Source organism: Agelaius tricolor, unplaced genomic scaffold, assembly GCF_023055355.1.
Source record: "Agelaius tricolor isolate 1412-34295 unplaced genomic scaffold, bAgeTri1.0.p SCAF_4, whole genome shotgun sequence".
In the NCBI taxonomy this organism is placed as follows: domain Eukaryota; kingdom Metazoa; phylum Chordata; class Aves; order Passeriformes; family Icteridae; genus Agelaius; species Agelaius tricolor.
The window spans coordinates 16,656,838-16,669,548 of record NW_027269264.1 but is presented as its reverse complement, the minus strand read 5'-3'; the positions used below and the strand labels follow the sequence as shown (position 1 = coordinate 16,669,548).

Here is a 12,711-nt window from a genome sequence, read left to right as displayed (position 1 = left end):
TCTCTTAACACTACCTCTGATTTTGGCTTAACGAGAATTTCTAAGGCTACACTGAGTCATAGTACTACATGCAAGTCTAGAAAGGCATTTGAGAAGCAACTAACAAAAATGTAACAGAAGTAATGCCTGTCATCTCAAACATTGGTTAACACCTCGGCATTCAGTTGTGTCCATGCCTCTTGGGCTTTCCATAATATCAGCTTTGAATATGACCCAACTTGAAATTTAGAATCAGATGAAAATAAAAGTTCCAATGTGTCCAAAGAAAAAAGGCTTTCATTCCTCACTTTTATTATAGTCCACATACAGTACAATGTAGTAATTGAAATAAATATGGAGCAATATAAGAATAAAATGTTTCTTAAGATTATGCTCTACTAAACACATTTTCATGATTTATTTATATGTGTAGACACACATATATACTCTCTGAAATTAACTGAAGAGATGGTGACTTCTGCTGTTACCCTTGGTTCTCTTGTATTGGTTTCTTTATATCTGTAGGAGGTTTATTACATAGCAATGCAATTACAGAAAACTATATTCACCAATCTTTTTATATATTTAATGTGATCAGTGCTCAAAAATGTTTGAAACTAACTGACTCCTCCAGGGCTTTCTGCTCAAGAAGAGCAGTAGTGAAAATTCCATAAAATAGATGAGATTGTGATTTTTTAAAGATCAAAGACAGAAATAAAATGCACTAAAGAAAAAGGCAAGTCATTTGACTACAGTTGAAAGTATTAATCAAAATATTTCCATGCATCTGGGAACATTTGTGGAAACTGTTCTGGAAAAATATTTGTGCTGTAATGTACTCTTGCTAAAAGCAAACCCGAGAGAAATAGACGTTCACATTGTAACTTAGGCAGACATAAGTGAGGCAATGTTTACTGGAACTGTTAAGTGTGAAGAAACACCAAAAATTTCACAATAAGAGCATGGACTAATAAAGAAAATTTACATGATACTTTTGCTCTGCAACAGCCTACTTAAGGCTTCATGGCTATTCATATGACAAACTAAGAAGGTTATGGGGTTCAAGTATTTTAGATGAGTCTAAGAGCAAACAAAAATATCCTGTTTCTTATGTCACAAATGCCAGTTCTGCCCATAGAGCATGTTACCCGCTTAGATTGAGAGACAATATCAGGAACAGCAATATCTCCAGGACTGATGGAAGTATCTGATTTTACCTAACTACTTTAAACACAAAGAGAAGTATTTTCAAATGTTCTTTTCATTAATGAACACATATACTACTAATGTGTATAACACTCTCCTTACTGAGGCTCTCAAGATAATGCTGCCAGTGTTGTGGAAAGTAGAAACATGTAGCACCATTCATTTTCAATATTGGACTGGAAAAAAAATCACTGGAAAGCCCTCAAGAATGTGAAAATGTGCCATTTTATGAAGTGTATACTATGCATCTAGAAAGTGGGAAATGCTAAGAATATCACTGAAGAGAAAAATAATAAAAAAAAAAAGAAAGATGAGTCCTAGCTTCCCTCTTCCCATGACTGAGTAGCAGATATGATCAGTAGGAAATCTGGAGCGCAGCACATAAAAACACAGGAGAAGGAAAGCCAGTAGGTGCTCTGAGTGACTGAGATGGCAAGGCACACCTTACACCCACATTAATTTGAAAGGAAGGTGGAGATGACACACAGATAGGAAAGATCAGCAATTTCTTATGGCCAACAGCACAGGAAGGAGACAAGTGACAGGTCGTTGCCATTGGGAACTGCTTCAGGATGGTGAAACAAGCTCTCCACACTAGGTTCTACTTTGTGGCACCTTGCTCAGAAATTGCCAAGGACCAGTGGGGTTTCACATGTGTACTTACTCAGAGCGGTTGACTTTTGAATCACTCTGATTAAATGAGACAAGCCAATAATTTGGAGGATTTTGCTGTGAAATGAGGATTTCTTGAGAATTAAGATCAGTTCTACTAGAAGGACCAAAGATTCTTCATGTCCAGAGGCTCTCCTGGTCTGCAGCAACTGAAGCAACTGCTGGTAGGATCTTGTCTAAAGCCCCAGCAGATGAAATTTTGTGACAGAAGCAGGCAAACTACTCCCTCCAACACCTTTTCACACTTTCCCTTTAAACAGTTTTCTGTCCATGTGGATATGAGCAATCTTACCTCCAAAACAAAATAAAAGTGTCTTGCGTAAAAGTTTCCCAAATGACAGAATTAACACAAACCTCATTCAGTTAGTCATCTAAATGCAATTACTCAAAAAATGATAATAAAAGTCACAAAATTCACTGCCTGGTCTCCAGCAGAGCCAAGACAAGGGAAAGTCAAAATTCTTAGTCAGAATCTTTTCAATGTGACCTAACACTATTCACTGCTACTTTTCTAGTCATCTATTTTTTCTGCTTCATTTGTCATACTCCAAGGTGAGAAATGTGTAAAGAAACCAGTGGGATGGGGGTTTTTGGCAGTCATTTCTTAAACACAGTTGCGACTTGGTCTTGCCATTTAATCTTTGTTCACATTAGTCATCCCACTGACTTTGATGATTTACATTTGTGATTAATCCTGACTTCAATTACAGCACTAAATCTTTAAGAAATATACCTCGCTTGGTTTACAAAGATGTTTGGAAATCAGTGTGCTTGACCACTGCAGGCAGAAAGACACTGGGGACAGATATTTTTCTATGATGTTGTGTTTTGAGATAGGACGCTGAGAGCAAACATCTCACCATGGGTTTTTACAGCCACCATAACAACTAAGAATAGTAAAATGCATATTAACATACTGAGCAGTTGGCTCTCCTATCACAGTAATTATCAGTGAATCATTTGGTGAAACCGCTACACTTTGCAAAATAATTGGAAATGTGTTCTACTGAATAAAAATTTGAATAGTAAACTTAAAGACAAGAAGAACTGTAAAAAGTTTGTCCCACAGCTATGATTATCAGAAGGACAAGAAGAAGCCCTTGTTCTGTGCAGGGAATGATTCTACTACTGTTTTATGGTTATTGTACACTAAAGCTGTGCAGGCACTGAACAGGTTAATTATAGCCTTATTGAGAGAATGAAGTGTAATTCTTAGTCCTAGACCCTTTCCCTCAAGAACTGTAAAGAGTCTGCAAAACACCCTTAGCAGAGATCTGAGAAGCATGCTCTTGGCTGTTCAACAGCTGTTGTTGCATGGTCTTTACCATTTAAAGGTTAGCAGATAGCTTAATTCAAAGTTTTGTTCCTGAAATTCTCTGCTCTGCTGCTTGGTAACAGGAGAATGAGACATTACATTGCTGTAATTCCTTTTCATCCTCAACATGCTCAGGTGACTAAAGTTTTTCCTTCTACGAATGCAGAAGGGAAGTATCTTTCTTGCCAATGAGTCCAACTGGGACCTAGAGGTGTGAGAAACTGGGACTGCTACTACAACTCAAGTCCAGAGCAGGACTTTGTCTGACAGACATTTGGAGAAACATCTACCAACCACTGCTGGTATAAACCTCTTTTGCACCAGTTACTTCCTACCTTTTGAGCTGCAGAGCTGTAAATCTGGCATCCAGAATGGTGGGTAGAAAGTGGCCTAATATGTAAGAAAAGACACAAAGAGCAAAAGTGAGCTTGCCTTTTGTGGCATAGCCATTAAGACACTCACCATGGGAGAAGGATATCAGCATTTATTACTTACAGGGCAGTTTACGTGTTCAGCTGGATGGACCCTAACCTGAATAATGTCCTGTGTTAACAAATGTATCTGTGGTAATAAACAGTCAGTCATCATGGATCTTGAACCATGGATTCATACAATGGCATGTGGGTAACCCTGGATGGATGCCAAGCACCTACTGAAGCCCCCTCTGCCTCTATCACTCCCCTCTACAACTGGGCATGGGAAAGAAAGTATAGCAAAGGATTCTTGGGGTTAGATAAGGATCACCATCATGCACAAAACTCAAAATTCACATTGGGGATAGGAATTGAATTTAATGCTAACAAAGAGCAGGATAAGTAAAATATAGCTTAAAGACACCTTCCCTCCACTCCTCCTCATTCCCACCTCTACCTCCTTCCTCCCCCCAGTGAGAGAAAGGACAGAGTGATGGGAAAGAGGAGTTACAGTCAGTACATCACATGATGTTCTTACTGCTGTTCAGGGAGAAGTCTTCCTCCTGCTCTTGTGTGGGATCCCTCCCACAGGAGATAGTCCTCCATCAGCATCTCCTGTGTGAGTCCATCCCATGGAAACAGTTCTCCATGAACTGCTCCAACCTGGGTCACTGTTCCACAGGGTGCAGTCCTTCAGGCACAGCCTGCTCCACCGTGGGTCCCCAACAGGGTCACAAATCCTGCCAGGACACCTGCTCCAGCATGGGCTGCTCTCTCCATGGGTCTGCAGGTCCCCACCAGGAGCCTCCCAAGGGCTCACAGCCTCCTCTCAGGCATCCGCCTGCTCCAGCCTGGAGCTCCTCCATGGGCTGTGGGTGGATCTCAGCATCCCCACGGACCTCCATAGGCTGCAGGGGCACAGCTGCTTCACCATGAGCTGCACCAGGGGCTGCAGGAGAATCCGAGCTCTGGCACCTGGAACACCCCCTGCCTTCATTTTCCAGTGACCTCAGTGTCTGCAAAGTTGTTCCTTGCATGTATTCTTTGGCACCAGTTACAATCTGCCCATTAAGGGGTTTTTTTACATATTAAATATGTTATCACAGAGGCCTTACCATCACTCCTGACTGGCTTGGCCCAGAGCAGCAGCTGGTCAGTCCTGGAGCTGGCTGGCACTGGCTCTATCTGACATGGGGGAAGCTTCTGGCAGCATCTCACCGAAATCACCTCTGAAGCCCCAAAACCTGGCCACACAAACCCAACACAAATGGTTTGAGTTGGAAGGGGCCTTAAGGATCATCTAGGTCCAACCCTCAAACATTTGTCCAAACATGTCCTGAACCACTGTTATTCCTTCATAAAGCACCACATGGAAAAGCTAGCTACTTACTAGTGGGCTAAAAATTAGTTCTCAAAAAATAAGTATGATAAAGACTTACATAATAATGTGTACACAGTTTCCTTCATTGTATTTCATGCAAGAAACAAATGTTAAATGCAAAAAATAGTTAAATGTAGTAACAGAGCAGGGTTGGAGAATATGTGGTCCAATGAAGCCATTCAGGCTCAGAAGTCTTTAAACAAAGTTATTTCAGGGGTACCTTATGTCTCAATGCCTATGTATGCCTTTAGATAGGAAATGGAAATATAGTTTGTTTATCTATTTTGACAATCATACTCTCATTCTTCATGCTTAAACACCAGTACATCAAGAATATTCATTAGACATCTCTTATGTTAGAACAGATAGACATGGATAAAATTTATTACAAAATTAAGCTGGAACTAGAGAAAAGGAAATCCTGATTTAGTGTTGCATATACCTATGTGGCTGCAAACTTCAAAGCTAAAAGTATCTTCTCTACAGAAAAAATTAATTCATTTATGAATTTAGACCTGCTGCTAACAAGAGTAATATGGGAAAGAAAACACACAAGAAAACATTAAACTTGACCGTAATCTTGCTTTTACATTGAGCTGTCATCAACACAGGACAAAGGTTGGAAATAGTACACTCATTTGAGTAATGGTTCAAAATGTCCATAGTGTTAGTGGCAAGCTAGGCTTACCTCGTATTGTTAGTGAAATATTTTTATGTTAAGCAATTAGAAAAGTCCTTTGAATTAGCTCTAAAAGCTGAGCTGTGGCACACCAAGAAGGAATGAGGCAACAAACTGAAGGGATGGAGGTTTTTTCCCTGCTATCCCATTATTGTTGCCTGCACATGGCACACACCCTTGCAATCCACCCAACCTCCCCTCAGAACTTGGCAGAATCTGTTCCTTATGTCTGCTAGTGATGACACATCCTGGAGGAAAATTTTCTTGAGATTTGTTAAGTTAGCTTCTGAGGTGCCTTTCCTCATGTTCAAACAGAGGAGAAACCAGAAGGGGAGATGACAGAGCTGGGAAGTGTTGATGTTTGTCCAGGGGCAAAAGCAGTTGTAGCCACATTAGTTTGAGCTGAAGTGTGAAATATTATCTGTGAACTTCTTACTGAGCAGCAAGAGAGCCACAGTCCAGAATTAAGTCAAGGGAACCAGACTTCCACTGCTCATGGTGATGAGCACAAAAAGATCCATAAACTAAATATTCTCTCAAATATCCCCAGAAAACAGTCTAAGGAAAATAAGGGATCAGCAAAGCAAGACTTCCTGAAAATATTTAACATCGAGCAAACATGGAAAGAGTAAGAGATTATTCCTTTATCTAGGCCATGTCTCAAGTGCTGTCCATGCAATTTGTGTAAATAAGCATAGAATTTGCCTCCATAGTCTACAAGTTCTATGGACAATGATTCTACTGGTGTTTGGTTCCAAACATATTTGAGAAGTAAAATGTTATTTCCTTGATATTAATAGTCTTCTCAAATATGAGCCTTTTCTCTTTTAAAATGAGTATATTTCTAGAAGGAACAACACAGACCAATCTGTGGGAGCTTAGAAACACGGTTTCATTACAAATGTCAACTAAATGGTAGTTGATGCAGCTGTACTCCTGCCCTATGTACCTGAGCTAAATTCTGCTTGGGCTAATTAGCCATGAAAGAACATCGTCAAGTCTCAGAAGAATAAACATGGACAATTCCTTCCAGACTGACATATTATTCTCTAACACAAAGCTGTTTTAGTTTTCTGACAACAATTCTCATGGAGATGAATTGGTGTTAGTTAAGCCCAGTGCCCAGTAACAGCAATGCAATAAAATGGTCAAGAACACTTGTCATCCAAAACCTCAATTTGCTATTTTGTTTACTGTTCCTCAGCTATTATTCTTAGAATAGAATGTATTGCCTCATAAACAGAAGGAAAACAATAACACCTACTAAAAAGGATCATTTAAAGAAGTGTTTAGCAAGACCATTTTCTCAGCTGCAGGGTGTCAGCCTTCATTCCTATCCCAGGCTATAGGTAACATGCTTACGAAGTTTGTGAACTGGTTTGCTACAGAAAACTTGAGATCAAGCAAGCAGCAGATGATGGGGAAATGTGTAGTTTGAGACCTGATGGAAGTGCACTGGTACTCACCAGCCTTTGTAGAGGTCCTTCACGCTCTTTTCCATTGCAGGACAAGAGCACATCCTTTAAAGGATGAAGAGAACAGTGAGACACTCCAAAGCTGCCAGTAAAGATAGACTACCGCTATGATTACCACTATCAGACTGCCTTACCAAATGCATTTCCTATTCCCTGTTGCATTTCTGAGTTCTTATTGAGAAAAAAAAATACAGAACAAAAATCAAAACACAATATTAAAAAAAAAACAAACTCTGAAGAACAAAAATACCAAACAAGCAAAAGAAAACAACCTACCCAAAACCACTACAACAACAACCAAAAAACCAAATAAAAAACCCTCACAGAACAAAATAAAACAAGCCAATTAGGACAGCTTGCTTGAATTTTCACTGACCTTCTGGATGGTTCTTGTGGCAATCACAGATCTGTGAATTCTCTGTGCTGGAAAGAACTTGGTCTACCATCCAGATGTATGAAGTCACTCTGCAGTAAACATCAGTCAGCTGGGCTCGGTACAAGCGCACCATACGATAAAAAAGGGATTCTGCTGCTCCATCCACCCCAACAAAGGAAAGAGTTAAACTGAACCTGGAGAGAAAAAAAGGTCAAAACACTTCTTTACATGCACAGACAGTTTAATTGATGGGGGTCTTCTAGTAATTGAGCCAATTTATTGCTCACTGTGTCAATGGGTGTTGGATCCAGAACAGAAACTCCCCCAAAATGGGGTCAGTTGCAGGTCTGATACTAATTAGAGTAGAAGGAAGTGGATGTTTCACTGTCCTTCATGCAGCCTGACTCCTCCTCACCCTTCATTTACTTCTCCCATTACAGAACTGCTAGTCAAACATCTTTCTTCCCTTCTCGAGGCAGGCAGCTCTGGTCTTGCCTGCCTTTAAGGTTGATGACCATTGTAGCTTTGTGATGAACAGCCTGCAAGCCCAGGGTCGCCCAGCACTGAGGTACTTAATTCAACAGCCTGCCCTAGCACTGGAAAATCTGAAGGCCTGGCATTTTTTCTCCCCAGCAGACTGCTGAGCAGACTGCTAAGGAGCTGGGTTGGCAAGCTGGCATGAAACTGGGCAGGCTTTTGACTGAAACCTGCCTGGCAGGCGAGTTTGGAAATGTGCCTGTGTTTTGTCAGAAGATTTGTTAAAACAGACACATTCCCACAGAATGTTCTGATTTTGATTAATCAGCATTTCAGGGTGGGTAAAGTGTTCCCCTGGAAGATTTCTGACTATCTTTGTCTACAATAAGCTGCACATTTGCAACATTCCCAATTGCAATGATCCTTCAGTGTCTTCCACTCAAAATGCTCATGCTGATAGTGTAAGTGCTTCCCTCCAGGAATGCTAAGCTCCACGATGTCTGTCATGAGCAAGGGCAGAGTGCGACACAGGCAAGTACTCCAGGCCTGGGCTGTTTGGTATTAGAGAAATACTTTGCAGGCAAACAGAGACAAAATGTCCTTTGCATAACTAAAGTACCTCACAAATATTCATACATATGAATTGCGTTGCTCAGGTTAGTTCATCTCACACATACCTGCTCCCAGTTTACAATTTAATATTATGAATTACAGGCACTAGAACTGCTGAATTAGAACAACAAAGCAAGCACGCAGGTTAAAGAAAAGAAACTCATACCATTCTCTGCTCTTCTTCCTGTGTTCTTGCTTCACATTATCACTCTGCCTTCCCACCCACCCCCTGCCTCCCTCACCCTCAGTGTGCCTGGTAAACATTTTAAAAGCCAATGTTATTTGTTTTCATCCCTGTCTTTTTGAGAATAACAACAAGGTTCTGCTTGCTCCGACAAACTGAACTTATTCCCAGGCCCTTCATTTCAAATTTCCTGGGATTTTACACACAGGAAACACAGAGGAGCATAAGCCTGTCACACTTGTTTTTTGTTTTGGTTTAACTGATTCATTTATTTTAAGATATTATAGAACATGTACTGCCCTTTTGTGCATCTGCGATCATGAGATAGACTGGGTTTAAGAGAGGGCCAAGTCACAAAGTTCACACACAGATTTTGTTTTACTGAAGTCTGAGGAATTTCAGATTTGAGTGTTTGGGTTTGGACCATCTGAGGAACATTCAAGGATTCAAGGATTCCTATCAAATTAGCTGTGGAACATTTATTTTTCCTTTCTCTTCCATTCCTACCACTTTGGATTTTACTTCAGTGGTTGTGTTTGCCATGATTGGAAAAATTAACAAAAAAGTCATCACTATTACGTTATCCTTCTGCTGGGATTAGAAGGAAGAAGGAACAGAAATGTCCCACTGAATGATAATAATACTTCCCACATTTACAGTCACCTATGGCTAACTAGTTGTCAGTAATATCTGAATTACTCAGAGGTAATACCAATAGCAGTGACAAACTCCCTACTGGATTTTATGGCCAAGGATTTTCAGGCTCTTATTTTTGAGGTCAAGTATCTCTTTCTCGGGAAGGTGAGGAAGCTATTAGTTTGACAATTAAAATATATATCTGAAAGAAGACATTTATGTTATAAAGGCTTTCTTAAGGTAGAGAGTTTCTCCTGTTTCTGAAGACTCAGAGCTTTCTCATCTTCTCTACTGATATTAATTAACAGATGGTATTTTGTCCCTTGTCCATCAGTGCTTATCTTGTACTTCAAATTCATCAAATTTTTTGATGAAGGGATAATTTTTCTCTGGTTGTCTCTCGTTTTTGTTTTCTTCAGCTCTTGCTAATCTCTTGTTGCAGAATCCAAATTTACCCTACAATGTGAAAGTGTTGCTAGCTCTTTGACCTTTCTATTTCATTTCCTGCGTGTTGCTATATAATACTCTCTGCAGTCTTTTCTCTTAAAAATCACACATTTGCATGCATACTTTTAAAAAATGGAATTAACATCTTCAGGTGCAAAACCTTCTTCATTTTTTCTTTCACAAGTTGGTGGAAAATACATTTTCAAGCAATATAAATCTTGCCACTACTACATAAGAAGAAAAACAGTGGTAAATGGAAGTCTAAGTGAGAAGAAGTGGAACTGTGTGAAATAACATTTTGAAAGATACTTGGATGTTAAAATCAAGAGAATAGTTGATTCTGATAACTCAAAAGAAATTTAGTTTACTAAAGGGCTAAAGAACATATTATGCTTGATATTTAGCATTAATAGAAAAATACAAACTTGCTTTTTTGACTAATGGTAGCAGCATAAGGTTGCTAGATATATGAGAAACTGCAAGTGTAAAGATTGATGAGTCTAGTAAACGCATGTATCAATGTGCAGATTGTGACTCTAACAGAAACATACTTTCAAATAAACAATCATGCTATGGACTAATATGATCAGGGGGTTGATGGCCTACACCAAGAACCTAATGGGAAAAGGAGTCAGGAAATCCTGCACATAGATGACAGCCAAGAGGTAATCTTACAAAAATAAAAATAAAAATATAGGGAAATAAAAGTGAAAATAAAATTAAAATTAAAATTAAAACTAAAATAATAAAATAATAAATTACAGGAAGTAGGAAAGTGATTGTAGTAAAACAAGGAAGGAGGCGTAACAGGAGAATGAGTAAACAGAGGTTAGGACGGTCAGTAAAGATGTCAGAAGCAAACTGGATGCACAGATTAATGGGGCTGGACTGAATGACATTGACTAATTCCACTATTTTGGGTAAGCTACAGAAGACAGAATCTGACTGTGAGAACCAGTCCAGTCTTCAGAGTGCAGGAGGCATAAAAATATCAAAAACATGGTACAGAAGAACCATACGCCACCAAACAGTGGCCAAGCATGAACTGCAGGTGTTTTTTGTTAACACCTAACCTCAGATAATGGGACACAATAATCTAGTTTTCAGTTAAAGTTTCTTAGTATGGAACTGATATATTCTTTACATGTTCTCTCTTACAGATGTGTTTCATGACTTAAATTGACCCAGTTTATTCCAATCATAACTGCTGCCTAAATATCCTTCTGTAATTTGAAAATAATTAGGCATAGTCATTCTGAAAAAAATAAAAACCCCAAACTTTAGTAATAAACCACATCACTGGATGTAGAAATACCATTTGTTATATTATTATTTTATTTCAACTTGGAGATTAACGGAAGCATAAAATCACTTTTTCTGCCGTTCTGTTCAACCTTCTTCCTTCTTTCTCTATTACAAATAGAAATATTTATTTATATTTATGAGTAGAAATAAATCTATTTTCATCAATAAACCCCAGATGTTTCTCACACAACAGTTTTCTGCAACAAACCAAAAAAGCTACCAGTGTTGACACTTCTGCCCTCGCTGACTCTACCAACCAAGCGAATATTTAACTGACTGTTCCTATGGAGCCTTTTCTCTGAACCTTATTCTACAGAGGATGCAGCAGCAAGAGAGAAAGAAATGTCTTATGCTCCTCTTGCAGAATCTGATGGCTCAGAACTACACATTAGAGAAATCTTCCTTTTTGCAGAAGATACAAATCTTTTTGACAAGGGTATGCCCAGGTACCCCAGTGACTGATTTGTCATCTGTTTCCAGAAACATGCTCTGCTAGTCTTCAGTTCACTATCACCCTTTCTGAGTGCAGAAGAGCACCTCCCATGTTTGTCAGTAGGTTTTCTTTGATTCCTGGCCTCTACAGGGCAACAACCTCACTTTCTCAGTGGAAGAAATGAGGGCAGGCTCCTCTCTACAACAGCATATTTAAAGGTTTAACTCCAAGAACACCTCACACCTAAAGAGTCAAAATGCGTTTTTTTTGAGATTTGCACACTTCTTGGCAGATAATGGTGAAATAAAACCCATGAAAGCTAACTTTATGTGAATTGGATGGGGCTTTAACCGCACTCTACATGCCTACCTTCAGACACACTTTGTCGGTGTAATACTGCCAGTTTTCATGCTTTTACTGCAAAAGGGGATTTATGCAGTGGCCACTTCACCAGCACAGAGTGTTTTCTACTCCCCCAAACTTGGCTAAAAGCAAGCAGTAGCGCTCCATGTTAGTGCTTGAAATGGCTACACTCTGCACACAGGATCATGTCTCTCCCAGCCGAAAATTATGTGTGTTCACTGCTGGCTATGTGCTGAGCAGGTAGGTGTTTAACAGCAGAGCAGAGTGAGCTCAAATTTCCCATTGTGAAGCACCAAGGCTTTTATATTACAGGCTCATATTAGAGCAAATGCTTTGTGGGTTGCACGGCCTTGAAATAGTTCTTGATTAGTGTTACTTCACTGCTAGTAAGTTGTTGATGTTTTTACTGCAGCTGGACTTTGGAACAGAGCCAATTTGGTGTTAGTACTTTCTTTTTAGGAAACAAGTTTTCTTGCTTCTTTCTTTCTCTATCTGATACCACTTATCCTAAATTCCATGTCTACTTATCTTTTAGATGAGTAGCAAGTGATCTGTCTATGGTTATAGTCATAGCTCACCATGAGGGTTTTTAGGGAAAGGGACCATCAAGACGAAGCTTGTCCAGACTTCATATAAATATCTATATGCTGGTCCAAATTTAAGAGAGCTACAAGTATCCAGCTTCCTATCAGGTTCACATCAAACTTTGCAGGGTCTGGAAATCCAGTCCTTGGTTTGAGGAGTGAAGCAGATTAGTC

General features: G+C 39.4%; 1 long non-coding RNA gene across 2 annotated transcripts; it reads right to left on the bottom strand.

The window, feature by feature from the left end:
• Window positions 1-210: 210 nt before the first annotated feature.
• Window positions 211-8,100, bottom strand: LOC139588921 (uncharacterized). 2 transcript variants are annotated; one of them, XR_011678859.1, is made up of 5 exons: window positions 7,784-8,100; window positions 7,497-7,690; window positions 7,112-7,165; window positions 3,668-4,829; window positions 211-3,562 (listed from the first exon to the last, which is right to left on the bottom strand). It is a non-coding gene; the product is annotated as an uncharacterized lncRNA (long non-coding RNA). The 2 variants fall into 2 exon arrangements; XR_011678858.1 differs by having other exon boundaries at window positions 211-4,829.
• Between the last annotated feature and the right edge of the window lie 4,611 nt (window positions 8,101-12,711).